This window comes from Aquarana catesbeiana, linkage group LG02, assembly GCF_042186555.1.
Source record: "Aquarana catesbeiana isolate 2022-GZ linkage group LG02, ASM4218655v1, whole genome shotgun sequence".
In the NCBI taxonomy this organism is placed as follows: Eukaryota; Metazoa; Chordata; class Amphibia; order Anura; family Ranidae; genus Aquarana; species Aquarana catesbeiana.
In genome coordinates, this window is record NC_133325.1 from 509,747,452 (window position 1) to 509,762,304 (window position 14,853).

The following is a 14,853-nucleotide window of genomic DNA, read 5'->3' on the forward strand; positions in this document are numbered from 1 at the left end:
CACCGGGTGGTCCTGCCCTCAGCTTTATAACAGCTGTCACCAATGGGAAGTGTCACTTGGCTCGGAGGCGTGATAGAAGATGAATGGACATCGCTGGACATTTTTATTTTTTTATCTTTTAATAAAGGACTTGTCCCAAGCTGTCTCTTGTCTTTTTTACCATATTTGACACTTTTTTTGTGAAATGGTAGGGGTACAATGTACCCCGTTACCAATTCACATAGGGGAGGCTGGGATCTGGGGGTCCCCTTGTTAAAGGGGGCTTCCAGATTCTGATAAGCACCCACCCGCATACCCCCACAACCACTGGGCAAGGGTTGTGGGGATGAGGCCCTTGTCCCCATCAACATGGGGACAAGGTGCTTTGGGTCTAAATTTGGCACAGGGTTCCCCTTAATTTCCATACTAGACCTGAAGGGCCTGGTATGGATTTTGGGGGGACCCCCACGCTTTTTTTTTTTTTTAATTGTTGGTTCGGGTTTCCCCTTAATATTCATACCAGACCCAAAGGGTCCGATAATGGACTGGGGGGACCCCATGCCATTTTTTTCAATTAGTTTTATCTACAGTATCTCACAAAAGTGAGTACACCCCTCACATTTTTGTAAATATGTTATTATATTTTTTCATGTGACAACACTAAAGAAATGACACTTAGCTACAATATAAAGTAGTGAGTGTACAGCTTGTATAAAAGTGTAAATTTGCTGTCCCCTCAAAATAACTCAACATACAGCTATTAATGTCTAAATCGCTGGCAACAAAAGTGAGTACACTCCTAAGTGAAAATGTCCAAATTGGTGCCAATTAGCCATTTTCCCTCTGCGGTGTCATGCCACCAATTAGTGTTAAGGTCTCAGGTGTGAATGGGGAGCAGGTGTGTTAAATTTGGTGTTATCGCTCCCACTCTCGCATACTGGTCACTGGTAATTCAACATGGCACCTCATGGCAAAGAACTCTCTGAGGATCTGAAAAAAGAATTGTTGCTCTACATAAAGATGGTGTAGGCTATAAGCTATAATGCTTAAAGTGAAACAATAAAAAGTGAAATATTCCTTTAAATTTCATACCTGGGGGGTGTCTATAGTATGCCTGTAAAGTAGCGCATGTTTCCCGTATTTAGAACAGTCCAAGAGCAAAATGACATTTCTAAAAGGAAAAAAAAAAGTTAAAGTGCTAGCGCTAGTGCCAGCTATTAATGAATTGTCGGTCCCGACAACACATAAGTCATTGAAAAATAAAAAATAAAAATGCGTGGGGGGCCCCCAAAATTCCATTACCAGGCCCTTCAGGTCTGGTATGGATATTAAGGGAAACTCCGTGCCAAAATTAAAACAAAAAATGGCGTTGGTTCCCCCAAAAATCCACACCAGACCCTTATCCGAGCACGCAACCTGGCATAAAAAGAGGGGGGGATGAGAGAGCGGCCCTCCTCCTGAACCGTACCAGGCCACATGCCCTCAACATTGGGAGTGTGCTTTGGGGTAGCCCCCAAAGCACCTTGTCCCCATGTTGATGGGGAGAAGGGCCTCATCTCCACAACCCTTGCCCGGTGGTTGTGGGGTCTGCGGGCGGGGGGGCTTATTGGAATATGGAAGCCCCCTTTAAGAAAGGGGACTCCCAGATCCCAGCCCCTCCATGTGAAATGGTAATGGGGTATATTGTACTCCTACCATTTCACCCAGAAAAGTGACAAAAAAGGTAAAAAAAAAAAAAAAAAAAAAACCACACACACACACACACACACACACACACAGCTTGGCACAAGTCTTTTAATAAAAAAAAATAAAAATTCCAGCGATGTAATCCTTCTACGATTCACGAACAATACAGCCTCCTCCATAGGAGGCGCCCGGCAGAATGATGTGTGACTCGGATGACAGTTCCTAAATAACTGAGGGTGGGGCCACCCGTGACGTGGACACCCCCCTCTGACACAAGGGGAAATGCCAGGGTTACTCAGTGACATGTACGGGTGACCCCGCTCTCTCTGACGCATCACGAGAAACCCCCGTTGCATCAGAGGGGGCGGGGGTCACTCGTACATGTCACTTGGTAACCCCGGCATTTCCCCTTGTGTCAGAGGGGGGCGGGGTCACCCGTACATGTCACTGGGTAACCCTAGCATTTCCCCTTGCATCAGAGGGGGTGGGGTCATCTGTACATGTCACTGGGTAACCCCGGCATTTCTCCTTGCATCAGAGAGGGCAGGGTCACCCGTACATGTCACTGGGTAACCCCGACATTTCCCCTTGCGTCAGAGCGGGGCGGGGTCACCCGTACATGTCACTGTGTAACCCCGGCATTTCCCCTTGCATCAGAGGGGGGCGGGGTCACGGTTGGCCCTGCCCTCGGTTATTTAAGAACTGTCATCTGAGTTGTGCCTCATCCTGCCAGGCTCCTCCTATTCGTGGATCGTAGAAGGATTACATCGCTGGAATTGTTTTTATTATTATTAAAGGACTTGTGCTAAGCTGTGTGTGTTTTTTTACCTTTTTTTGTCACTTTTTTGGGGTGAAATGGTAGGAGTACAATGTACCCCATTTACCATTTCACACGGGGGGGCGGGATCTGGGAGTCCCTTTTGTTAAAGGGAGCTTCCAGATTCCGATAAGTCCCCTGCCCACAGACCCCCACAACCACCGGGCAAGGGTCGTGGGGATGAGGCCCTTCTCCCCATCAACATGGGGACAAGGTGCTTTGGGGGCGCTACCCCAAAGCACCCTCCCAATGTTGAGGGCATGTGGCCTGGTACAGTTCAGGGGGGGCACTCTCTCATCCCCCCCTCTTTTCCTGTGGCCTACCAGGTTGCGTGCTCAGAAAAGGGTCTGGTATGGATTTTTGGGGGGAACCCCACGCCATTTTTTTTTTTTTAATTTTGACACGGAGTTCCCCTTAATATCCATACCAGACCTGAAGGGCCTGGTAATGGAATTTTGGGGGACCCCCACGCATTTTTTTTTTTTGTATTATTTTTTTAATGACTTTCATGTGTATTGTCGGGACCCACAATTCATTAATAGCCGGCACTAGCACTAGCACTTTTAAATTACTTTTTTTTCCTTTAGAAATGTAATTTTGCTCTTGGACTGTTATAAACATGGGAAACATGCGCTACTTTACAGGCATACTATAGACACCCCCCAGGTACGAAATTTAAAGGAATATTTCACTTTTAATTGTTTCACTTTAAGCACTATTAAAATCAGTGCTCCCAAAAAAACTGCCTTTTTTAAAAACTTTTTTTGCATTGATACATGTCCCCTGGGGCAGGACCCGGTCCCCAAACACTTTATGACAATAACTTGCATATTAGCCTTTAAAATTAGCACTTTTGATTTTTCACGTTGGAGTCCCATAGACTTTAATGGTGTTCGAACAAATTTTTTGCCTCTTCACATGTTCTGTATGCGAACCGAACCGGGGGTGTTCGGCCCATCCCTACTGCAGAGGTTAAAGTGGTGGTAAAGTGGTCAGCCTGTCAGTGCTCAGATCAAATGCCACACACTGCATCAAATTGGTCTGCATGGTTGTCGTCTTCCCAGAAGGAAACCTCTTCTAAAGATGATGCACAAGAAAGCTCGGAAACAGTTTGCTGAAGACAAGCAGATTAAGGACATGGATGACTGGAACCATTTCCTGTGGTCTGATGAGACCAAGATAAATGTATTTGGTTCAGATGGTGTCAAGCGTGTGTGGCGGCAACCAGGTGAGAAGTACAAAGACAAGTGTGTCTTGCCTACAGGCAAGTATGGTGGTGGTGTCATGATCTGGGGCTGCATGAGTGCTGCCAGTACTGGAAAGCTACAGTTCATTGGGGGGAACCATGAATGCCAACATGTACTGTGAAATACTGAAGCAGAGTATAATCCCTTCCTTTTGGAGACTGGGCCACAGGGCAGTATTCCATAATGATAACGACCTCAAACAAACCTCCAAGATGACCACTGCCTTGCTAAAGAAGCTGAGGGTAAATGTGATGGACAGGCCAAGCATGTCTCCAGACCTAAACCCTATTGAGCATCTGTAGGGCATCCTTAAACGGAAGGTGGAGGAGCGCAAGGTCTCTAACATCCACCAGCTCCGTGATATCATTATGGAGAAGTGGAAGAGGACTCCCATGGCAACCTGTGAAGCTCTGGTGAACTCCATGCCCAAGAGGGTCAAGGCAGTGCTGGAAAATAATTGTGGCCACACAAAATATTGACACTTTGGACCCAATTTGGGCATTTTCACTTAGAGGTGTACTCACTTTTGTTGCCAGCGGTTAAGACATTAATGGCTGTGTGTTGAGTTATTTTGAGGGGACAGCAAGTTTACACTGTTATACAAGCTGTATGCTCACTACTTTACATTGTAGCAAAGTGTCATTTCTTCAGTGTTGTCACATGAAAAGATGTAATAAAATATTTACAAAAATGTGAGGGTGTACTCACTTTTGTGAGATACTGTATATTGCAGAGATCCGACAATTCATTACAGCCACAATCAGTTTTGAATGACTTTTTCCCTTTAGAAATGTAATTTTGCTCCTGTTCTAAACATGGGAAAACTGTGCCAATTTACAGGCATACTATAGACACCCCACAGGCATGATATTTAAAGGAATATTTCATTTTTATTGTTTCACTTTAAGCATACAAAGAAAAATCACTGCTCCCAAAAATAGTCAGTTTTTAAAACTTTTTTTTGCATTTAAACATGTCCCCTGGGGCAGGACCCAGGTCTCCAAACACTTTTTATAACAATAACTTGCATATAAGCCTTTAAAATTAGCACTTTCGATTTTTCATGTTCGTGTCCCATAGACTTTAATGGTGTACGTCTGTTCTTCCAAATGTTTTGCCTGTTCGGATGTTCTGGTGGGAACTGAAGCGGGGGGTATTCAGCTCATCCTTAGTTATCATTCATATTTTCTGAAAATGGCCAAGAAATCATACATTTTGGGTATGTAAACTTATAAGCACAACTGTAGGTAACCTCAACATGTCTCTAATACCAACATATGACATTGACTACCAAGATGTAGGTGTCAGGGTTACTCACAGTCCTCCATTCATGCTCCTCTCTGAGAAGATAGATGGATGGAAATGAAGTCTTCTCTGCTGTTCCCAGAGTAAAGCAGCTCTCTTGTATGCAAATGGCACCTGCCAGGATTCAAAAGCTGTACGCCGTACGTTGTGTGCTTGATCAGCTGTTTCAATCATGTGAAGCTGAGCCCACCAATCTCCTGTGTGTAATTGAGTCCTGCCAAGTCTTACATACTATGTTGCTGTGTGCTGTGCACTAATCAGCTGATCTAATCATGTATGACTGGTCTTTCCATTCAAGATGAACAATAACATAGTCAGCTGGCTGAGCAATGATAGAAGAATTCCCTTGAAAGTGGGGTGGGTCAGGCCAGATGACAGTGAAGGACAGGAGGTGTCCTGACAAGGTTTTGATACTCTGGAACAAAACATATAGACGCAGACACAGGGATCCTTCCTCCCCCCCCCCTTTACTGTCATCTGGCCTGGCCACCTCACTTTTGAGGGATGTGAAGCATCTAAAGGCTGCCTCTCTAAATGGCTGAGGCCTTGATGAGGTGAGCAACCATGTCGTTCTTCCTTAGAAGATGCAACGAATAGCCCGAAAGTCGGCCTGGGATCTTGTGGCCATATCGAAAAGGATGGAAATGTGGATTGAGAATATGGACACAGTATTCAGGAGCGTTTTCAGAAACTCTGTAGTTCAGGAGTCGGAGCTGGTGTCAGTTTCCATGATAAGGCTCCAAATGACATCAGCCGCATATTGGCACGGGTGATGCTCTCGTCAGCTACGGCAAAGTGATTACTATGTCTGGGGCCTGGGTTTGCTGTTCCCACCTCTAATAGGCGTAGTGTAGCATTTCCTTTTAGAAACCTTTTATCTTTTGGCAAGCTGGATAGCACCAGAACCCGGGCCACAGTTGGCAAGTTGAGGTCCCACCTCAGGACCAGCACTGGCTAGGCCAGAAGAGGACAGTCTAGAGAACAAAGTTCAGTGCGTGCAAGGGTCACACATTTTTACAGACCAGGTCAGGATTTTAGGAAGAGCTGGTGAGGAGACCTAATATCCCCTCATAAGTATGCTAAAAGCTTGAACTCGGAATCCAAGAAGCTACCGAGTTGGGCTTCAGAATATGGGGACGTCAAAGTGGTCCTTTCGGGACATGCATGGTCTATCAGAATTCCTCCATCTTCTCCGATTCAGTACCATGGATTTTGCCTCACGTTGAGGTAAAGAAAGCATGTAATTATGCTTTACGTAAGTCGCTGGTGTCATAAAGTGCTGGTGTGCCAGTCTCTAAATGCGAGAGATTTCAGGGCAGGTGCTCGCCCCTCTTATGGTCATGAAGAGGAACAGCTTGCGGAGGACGGTTTTAAACTTACACACCTGAGACAATTTTTAGCAAAGGAGAAGTTCAAGGTGGAAACATCATCCCTGATTCATAGGGGGTGCAGCCAGGTGACTGGCTTGTTTCCAATAGACGTAAGATGCTTACCTTCATGTGCCCATTGTGGAAGACTTCCGCGAGTTCCTTTGGTTCACTGTAGGTCAAGACCATCACCAGCTCCAGCCATTCGGGCTTTCAAAATCACCCTGTGTGTTTTCAGGGTCTTATTTGTTGTTATAATCTTTAGCATAAGCCTTCCTAGTTACATGGATGTCCTTTTCCTACTGTTCCAAGACAGAGGGCAGCTGCTGGAGCCCAGAGCTCAGGTCTTTTCTATGCTCCTCAAATTTGGCTGGCTGCTGAATCTGGCAAGGAGACACCTGGAGCCCATTCAGTCTCTGTAGGGCTCAGTTCAATATAATCTTGGATCATTGCCTTGGCTCTGGATCCCGATGTTTTAGATCTGAATACTCCTGGCCCGGGTCCTCCTGGGTCTTCTTCCCACCTGCGTGCCTTTCAGTGTCTAAAATGATTGGCACTATGGTGTCTACGGATCAGAGGATCAAGTGAAAGCTGCAGAAGGCAGCCTATCTGGAAGGGGTTTCTCCAGCAGTGGGATCCTGGAAGCAGATTTCAGGCCTTTCACCATATAACAAAGGGAGCGTCAGTGCTCTTAGGTTAGTCAACACTACGGTGGTCTCCTACGTTAAAAGACAGCCTGGGGACTCATGGCCTGTTCTCTATTACAGGAAGCGGAGCTAATTATGTCTTGGGCTCAGAAGAATCAAGCCTACATCTCAGTGGTGTATGTTAGTTACATAGTAGGTGAGGTTGAAAAAAGACACAAGTCCAACCTATGTGTGTGATTATATGTCAGTATTACATTGTATATCCCTGTATGTTGTGGTCGTTCAGGTGCTTATCTATAAATTTTTGAAATTATCGATGCCCCCCGCTGAGACCACTGCCTGATTCCACATCCTTGGTGCTCTTACAGTAAAGAACCCTCTACGTACTTTATGGATAAACCTCTTTTCTTCTAATTTTAATGAGTGGCCACGTGTCTTGTTAAACTCCCTTCCGCGAAAACGTTTTATCCCTATTGTGTGGTCACCAGTAAGGTACTTGTAAATCATATCCCCTCTCAAGCGTCTCTTCTCCAGAGAGCATAAGTTCCGTGCTCGCAACCTTTCCTCATAACTAATATCCTCCAGATCCTTTATTAGCTTTGTTGCCCTTCTTTGTACTCCCTCCATTTCCAGTGCATCCTTCCTGAGGACTGGTGCCCAGAACTTACTCTAGGTGTGGCCGGACCAGAGTCTTGTAGAGCCTTTTCTTTTGGTTGGTCAGCAGACTGGTTGGTGAGTTGAGCTATGGAATTGTCCTTTTCTTGTATGTACATGCCCTCCATGTGCTCCTTACTGTGAAGGCCAGTTATGGGTGTGGGCGGTGACCAGTGTCTTGTTACCGTTTGTATATTTGGGTCGGGGACACACTGGACGCCTCTGCTGCTATTGCTGGGTGTCCAGTGTGTATCCTGTCCCTTTAAGGGGGCTAGGGCGGCCTCCTGGCTCACCTGTCTCACACCTATCCATTCAATGCATGTGCTTCCACTGTGGAGACACTTATAAATTTAGTGTTAGGACTGCAAGTAATACAGGGTGCCTTGACGAGGCCTTGCAGCTTTCACATGCGTTTGCAAATGTGTGCTAACTAAACCCCTGCTTTTAACATACGGTTAGACAGGTAAATTTGGTTGGTCAGCAGACTGGTTGGTGAGTTGAGCTATGGAATTGTCTTTTTCTTGTATGTATATGCCCTCCATGTGCTCCTTACTGTGAAGGCCAGTTATGGGTGTGGGCGGTGACCAGTGTCTTGTTACCGTTTGTATATTTGGGTCGGGGACACACTGGACGCCTCTGCTGCTATTGCTGGGTGTCCAGTGTGTGTCCTGTCCCTTTAAGGGGGCTAGGGCGGCCTCCTGGCTCACCTGTCTCACACCTATCCATTCAATGCATGTGCTTCCACTGTGGAGACACTTATAAATTTAGTGTTAGGACTGCAAGTAATACAGGGTGCCTTGACGAGGCCTTGCAGCATTCACATGCGTTTGCAAATGTGTGCTAACTAAACCCCTGCTTTTAACATACGGTTAGACAGGTAAATTTGGTTGGTCAGCAGACTGGTTGGTGAGTTGAGCTATGGAATTGTCTTTTTCTTGTATGTATATGCCCTCCATGTGCTCCTTACTGTGAAGGTCAGTTATGGGTGTGGGCGGTGACCAGTGTCTTGTTACCGTTTGTATATTTGGGTCGGGGACACACTGGACGCCTCTGCTGCTATTGCTGGGTGTCCAGTGTGTGTCCTGTCCCTTTAAGGGGGCTAGGGCGGCCTCCTGGCTCACCTGTCTCACACCTATCCATTCAATGCATGTGCTTCCACTGTGGAGACACTTATAAATTTAGTGTTAGGGCTGCAAGTAATACAGGGTGCCTTGACGAGGCCTTGCAGCTTTCACATGCGTTTGCAAATGTGTGCTAACTAAACCCCTGCTTTTAACATACGGTTAGACAGGTAAATTTGGTTGGTCAGCAGACTGGTTGGTGAGTTGAGCTATGGAATTGTCTTTTTCTTGTATACTATAGACACCCCCCAGGTACGAAATTTAAAGGGATATTACACTTTTATTGTTTGACTTTAAGCATTATTAAAATCACTGCTCCTGAAAAAACGGCCGTTTTTAAAACTTTTTTTTGCATTGATCCATGTCCCCTGGGGCAGGACCCAGGTCCCCAAACACTTTTTATGACAATAACTTGCATATTAGCCTTTAAAATTAGCACTTTTGATTATTCATGTTCGTGTCCCATAGACTTTAACGGTGTTCGCGTGTTCGAACGAACTTTTTTCCTGTTCGCATGTTCTGGTGCGAACCGAACAGGGGGGTGTTCGGCTCATCCCTACTGTGCACGAAGAGGAGATCACCCCCATGCTATCAGCACCTTAAGAGGATTTAATCGCATTGGACTACATTCCCAGTCCCATTATATATATATTATATATTTTGCACATGTTTGCCTTTGTTTGAATTTTCTACAGTGGACTTATTTTGGTTATATGTTTATTATACACTGCATTTGCGATTTTTGCACATATTGATCGCATGTTGCACATTTAATTTATTAATTGCTGTTTTTGCACAATGTTTTTTGCCTACTTGCACGGTCCATTGAGGTTTTTAGTGATTGTATATTGATTTTAGTGTTTCCAGTAAGATACTTATCACATCTGGCCTTAAGTCTTTATTGAATAATTTTCTTGCACTTTGCTATTACCACCGATTATTGTGGAATATCACACTGCACCTATTGGGTATAGAAGTGCTCTATATTGATTGTACTTATTCTTATATTGTTTCTGGTTTTTTATATGTTTATATCATTTTACGTGTTCATTTATCTTTGTACTACTACCTCTAGCAGCATAATTTTTTTTTTTTTTTTTTTTTTTTTAAGAACAGCGCAGCACCAATTTTTACATACCTTATTTCTATTGCTGTATGGGCTGAGCTTGACCTATATTCAGTGTTTGCAGCAGTTCGATGTTCATTGCCCTTCGTTTACATGGTAGCGCAGGAATAACGATACATTTCAGTATCAATTGTGCTGGACATGGCCTCTGTACAGTAGTGGCTTGTGCTGTCTTTACTCACATCAAACACAGATTGACTAGGTCATCCAACAGGCTCACAGAGCCAAGGGCTTGGCTCCTTTTGGCGGTAGTGTCTGCTCACCCGACCAGGAGTGGGACTACATCTTGGGCAGCTTTGCGACATATAGCTCCCGAAGTAATTTGCAGGGTGGCTTCCTGGTCATCTATGAACACGTTTGTGTCCCATTACTGTATTGAACCAGCTGCCCTATCTTCAGTAAATTTTGGTTTAGAAATACTGTTGGTTAACGGTGTTAAACTTTCTTTGCTTAACATATTTCCCACACGTATGCTGCCATGGAGTCTGTCAGGAAAACTGAAAATATCCTATCTAATACTTACCGTAGTCTAACAGAATTTTCCTTTCCTGATAGACTCCATGGCATCAGGAGTTCCCTCCCAAATGCCTGGAGTAGGCTAGCTACAGAACACGGCCGCTGGCTTGTAACAAAGATTTATGGGAGAAGGGTTCTATAGGGGAGGAGTGGAGGTGGGGTTAACTCACATGTATGCTGCCATGGAGTCTATCAGAAAAGGCAAATTACAGTGAGTATTTGATAGGAAATTTTCAGTTGTTTTGCATCATCACTACTCCAACTCGATACCAAAAAGAAGAGCGGCAACCAATAAAATGATGTGCTGGTTAAAACCCCTTACAAGGGGCGTGGTTTCGACATGCAGCGGTGAGGACGCTTTTGCCTTGAGCTCCGACACCGACCCAGCTATTATAGCTTTTAATTTGCGCCTCAAGCGATCTTTCACACACGAAAGAGATGAGGAAGAGATCGGGCAAACCCCTGCCAAAGAAAAGCACATCTGCGGGCTCCATAAAGCGCTTTTTAACTGACCCGGGAGGAACAAGCAGACATAGATGGCTTAGGCCGCTCACCACGCGGCATGAACCTGAACACCGGCTCCGCCTCCCATCACAGGCCTTAACTCAGGCAACGCTTGCCAGCCTCGTTTGCTGGCTTGGAAGGCGAGGAGAGTGAATCACAACACTCCGAAGTCGCAGCTCTGGTAAGCGGACTACCGACCAAGACTGAGCTAGCATCTATGCTATTGGGACTTGAACGGGCAATTAAAAAGGAGGTATCAGCAGTCCAAGCGCACCTCTCCCAGGTGCTAGAGCGAGTGGAGGAGTCGGAGCAGCGTTTAGACAGACACGCAACCGCCATCAGGAATCTACAGGCCTCCACCCGGTCACTAACCATCGCACATAGGATGGCCCTTTATAAAATTGAGGATCAGGAGAACCGAAACCGCCGGAACAATATCCGCATTCGGGGTCTCCCTGAGGCTACGGGTGATGATGATCTCCTTCCGTCTGTGTGCGGCATTTTCAAACGGCCTACTGGAACAGGAGGCTGACCATCCACTAAAAATAGATAGAGTGCACAGAGCCCTTCGCCCTCGTAACATGGCAACGGACATTCCGCGGGATGTGATCTGCAGAGTACACTACTTCGAAGAGAAGGAATGGATCATGCAGAAAGCCAGAGATGCCAAGTCTTTAGACTTTGATGGCGCAACACTCTCCTTTTTCCCAGATCTGGCTAGGGAGACGCAGGAGCGTCGCAGAGCCCTGAGGCCTCTGACTGAGAAGTTACACGCAGCTTCAATTAATTATCACTGGGGATTTCCTGCGGCCTTAATTGCTCATAGAGACGGGAGGACTACGGTTCTAAGGTTCCCAGAAGACCTGGGAAAGTTCTGCATGGCTATCAATATTGAACCACCGGAACTCCCGGGCTGGCATGACACTATTCTGCCTTTGCCTGGTAACTCAGAAGCAAGATGGCATAAGATAGAACGCAAACATCGCTCCTCGGCTGCCGGAACTCCTCAATCGGGCTACCTGAGGCCTCTGGCGACCCATCTCTCCTCCTCTCTTCGTCATGATCCCCTTGGCATATTGCACCTGAACTTTTTGGTCCGCAAGTATACAACCCCCTTATCATAAATACACACTGTACACCAAGTTATGATGTAAATGACTGCCTACATATGCGATACTACACAGGTGGGAATACTTGGACACATACTCTTAGGGCTGTATACCCTGCCATCAGGAGCTAAGTTTGATGGTTTTTCTTTTTGGTTTATGGTTTAAGTTTTTGGTTAAAATGGTTTATTATTCCGAGGCTCCCAAGACCTCATTAGTTGAAACTAATATTATAGCATAATGGTTTGCGTAGGACTAAGATCCTATGTGGCACTTCAGCTGTTTTGGGTCGGTGTCGGGGCCATGGGACGATTGACTTGCCGAATTAGGTGTTTGTCGTCCGGTGGCTGCAGCGTCCTATCCCCCCTACGAGGGGAGTCGTGGGGTCCGGCGCACTCGTGTCTTGAACCGCCATATAGCGGTGGACGCGGGGATGCTGGGCCGCAGGGCTACCCCTCCTCTGCACAGCAGTCAAATGCGTGCACATGTTATCCATGAACTATCATGGTTGTTACAAACTCTACCACAGAATGCTAATAATGTGCTCTCTCTTTTCTGTGCTTTGTTTCCTACCTACCTTCTCCCCCCTTACCCTCCCCCCTCCTTCTGCCTCCACCCTCTGCCCCAGGCCACACTCCTAGGAAAGCGACTGTTTTTAGCGCTCCTTTGCGGAACCCCATGGCCAAAGTGAATTTAATTTTGTGGAATGTAAGGGGACTACACGCCCCAGGTAAGAGACACTCTTTATACAGAGTTAGACCGTTTGCGAGGTGATGTTATTCTCCTTCAGGAGACCCATCTTACGCATACCACCTCTGTTAAACTATACTCCCCACGCTACCCTATCTGGTATTATAGCCTATCAGAGATTCATAAAGCAAAGGGGGTGGCCATTGGGTTCCGCAGGGGTGTACCATTTGTACTAGAATCCATGTTGAGTGATGCCAATGGACGCTTTCTGTTCCTAAGAGGCTGCCTGGGAGGTATGCTATGCACAATAGCGACCTTATATGCACCCAACCGCGACCAAGCAAGCTTTATCGGGTCCACCCTTAAAAAACTAAATGAATTTGCACGCGGATGCGTCCTTCTAGCGGGAGATTTTAACACTCCTTTAGAACCTAGCATAGACACATCCCAAGGTAAATCTTGCATCTCACAAAAACGCCTCCTATACATACGCAAACGTCTATTTGACTCACAGCTGATGGACGTTTGGCGGATTATGAACCCAAAAGTGAGAGACTATACACATTTTTCACAAGTTCACCACAACTACTCTAGGATAGATCTCTTCCTTATAGACCATCACCACTTACCGCTAACTACCAAGACCGGCATTGAAACGTCCCGCGTTTCAGACCACGCCCCGATTTCGCTCATGATTAAAATCCCTTCCATGCACCAAAGTCACCAATTGGAAACTTAATATCATCATTTAGGAGGGTATCATTGACAAAAAACTGATTAATGAAGAGCTAAACCTATACTTCAAAGAAAACACACAACCTGACATCTCCCCAGGGGCCCTATGGGAGGCTCATAAAGCCCACATACGAGGTAAACTCATGGAACTGGGGTCTAGGAAGAAAAAGGAATGCACACAACAACAAGCCAAACTGATTTGTGACATTAGTGTTCTCGAGCAGCAACATAAAACCAGCCAAACACAAGCAGTCCTTCACGCTTTGACTGTACCCTGACCCTACTTCATCTGGAACAAAAACGTCATTCATGCATAGTGGCACAACGTTTCCACGAGTGGGGTAATAAACCCGGACGCCTCCTAGCACGCTCTTTACAACAAAAAAAAACGCCTCCTTTATAGAAAAAATTAAAACTTCATCCGACACCCTAAAACACGAGACCCCAGACATAGCCAAAGAATTTCAAATATTTTACCAAAAATTATATCATGTTCAAAACACGGTGACAGACAGCGACACACAGACGAACCTAATAAATGACTACCTAATACAGGCTAACCTACCCAAACTAGCGCCAGACACATTGGCAGCCCTGGAAGGAGATTTCACTATCTCAGAACTTCGCGTTGCATTGAAGGCTATGGCTAATGACAAGGCTCCGGGGCCAGACGGCTTCACAGTCTCCTACTATAGGACATTTGCAGATATCTTATTGCCGCGCCTGGCCTCATATGCAAATACAAACTCAGAGGGTAAGAACCTTAGACCTGAAACTCTCCACGCCCACATTAACGTTATACCTAAGCCCGGCAAGGACCCTAGCAACTGTGGAAGCTACCGTCCCATTTCCTTGTTAAACATAGACACTAAGTTGTATGCCAAAGTCATCGCAAACAGACTTCTACCCTTAATCCCGAGCTGGGTTTCACTAGACCAAACCAGTTTTATTCCCGGTAGGGAGGCTCGCGATAACGCACTTCGCACCCTGTCCTTGATAGATCACGTGAGTAGGTCCTCCCAGTCCACCCTGCTACTCTCAACTGATGCAGAGAAAGCGTTTGATAGGGTGGACTGGGAGTACCTCATGGTAACGCTGTCACACTTGGGAATAGGTCCCTCCCTCCTTTCACGTATATCTGCCTTATATGATTTCCCTACAGCCCAAATACGTATAAATGGCACCTTGAGTAAACCTTTCACGCTCTACAATAGCACCCACCAAGGATGCCCCCTCTCACCTATTCTTTTTGCCCTATCCCTAGAGCCCTTTCTCTCAATGATCAGAAATAATCCCTCTATTCACGGTATTAAAGTAGGTAATATAGAACATAAATATGCAGCCTATGCTGGT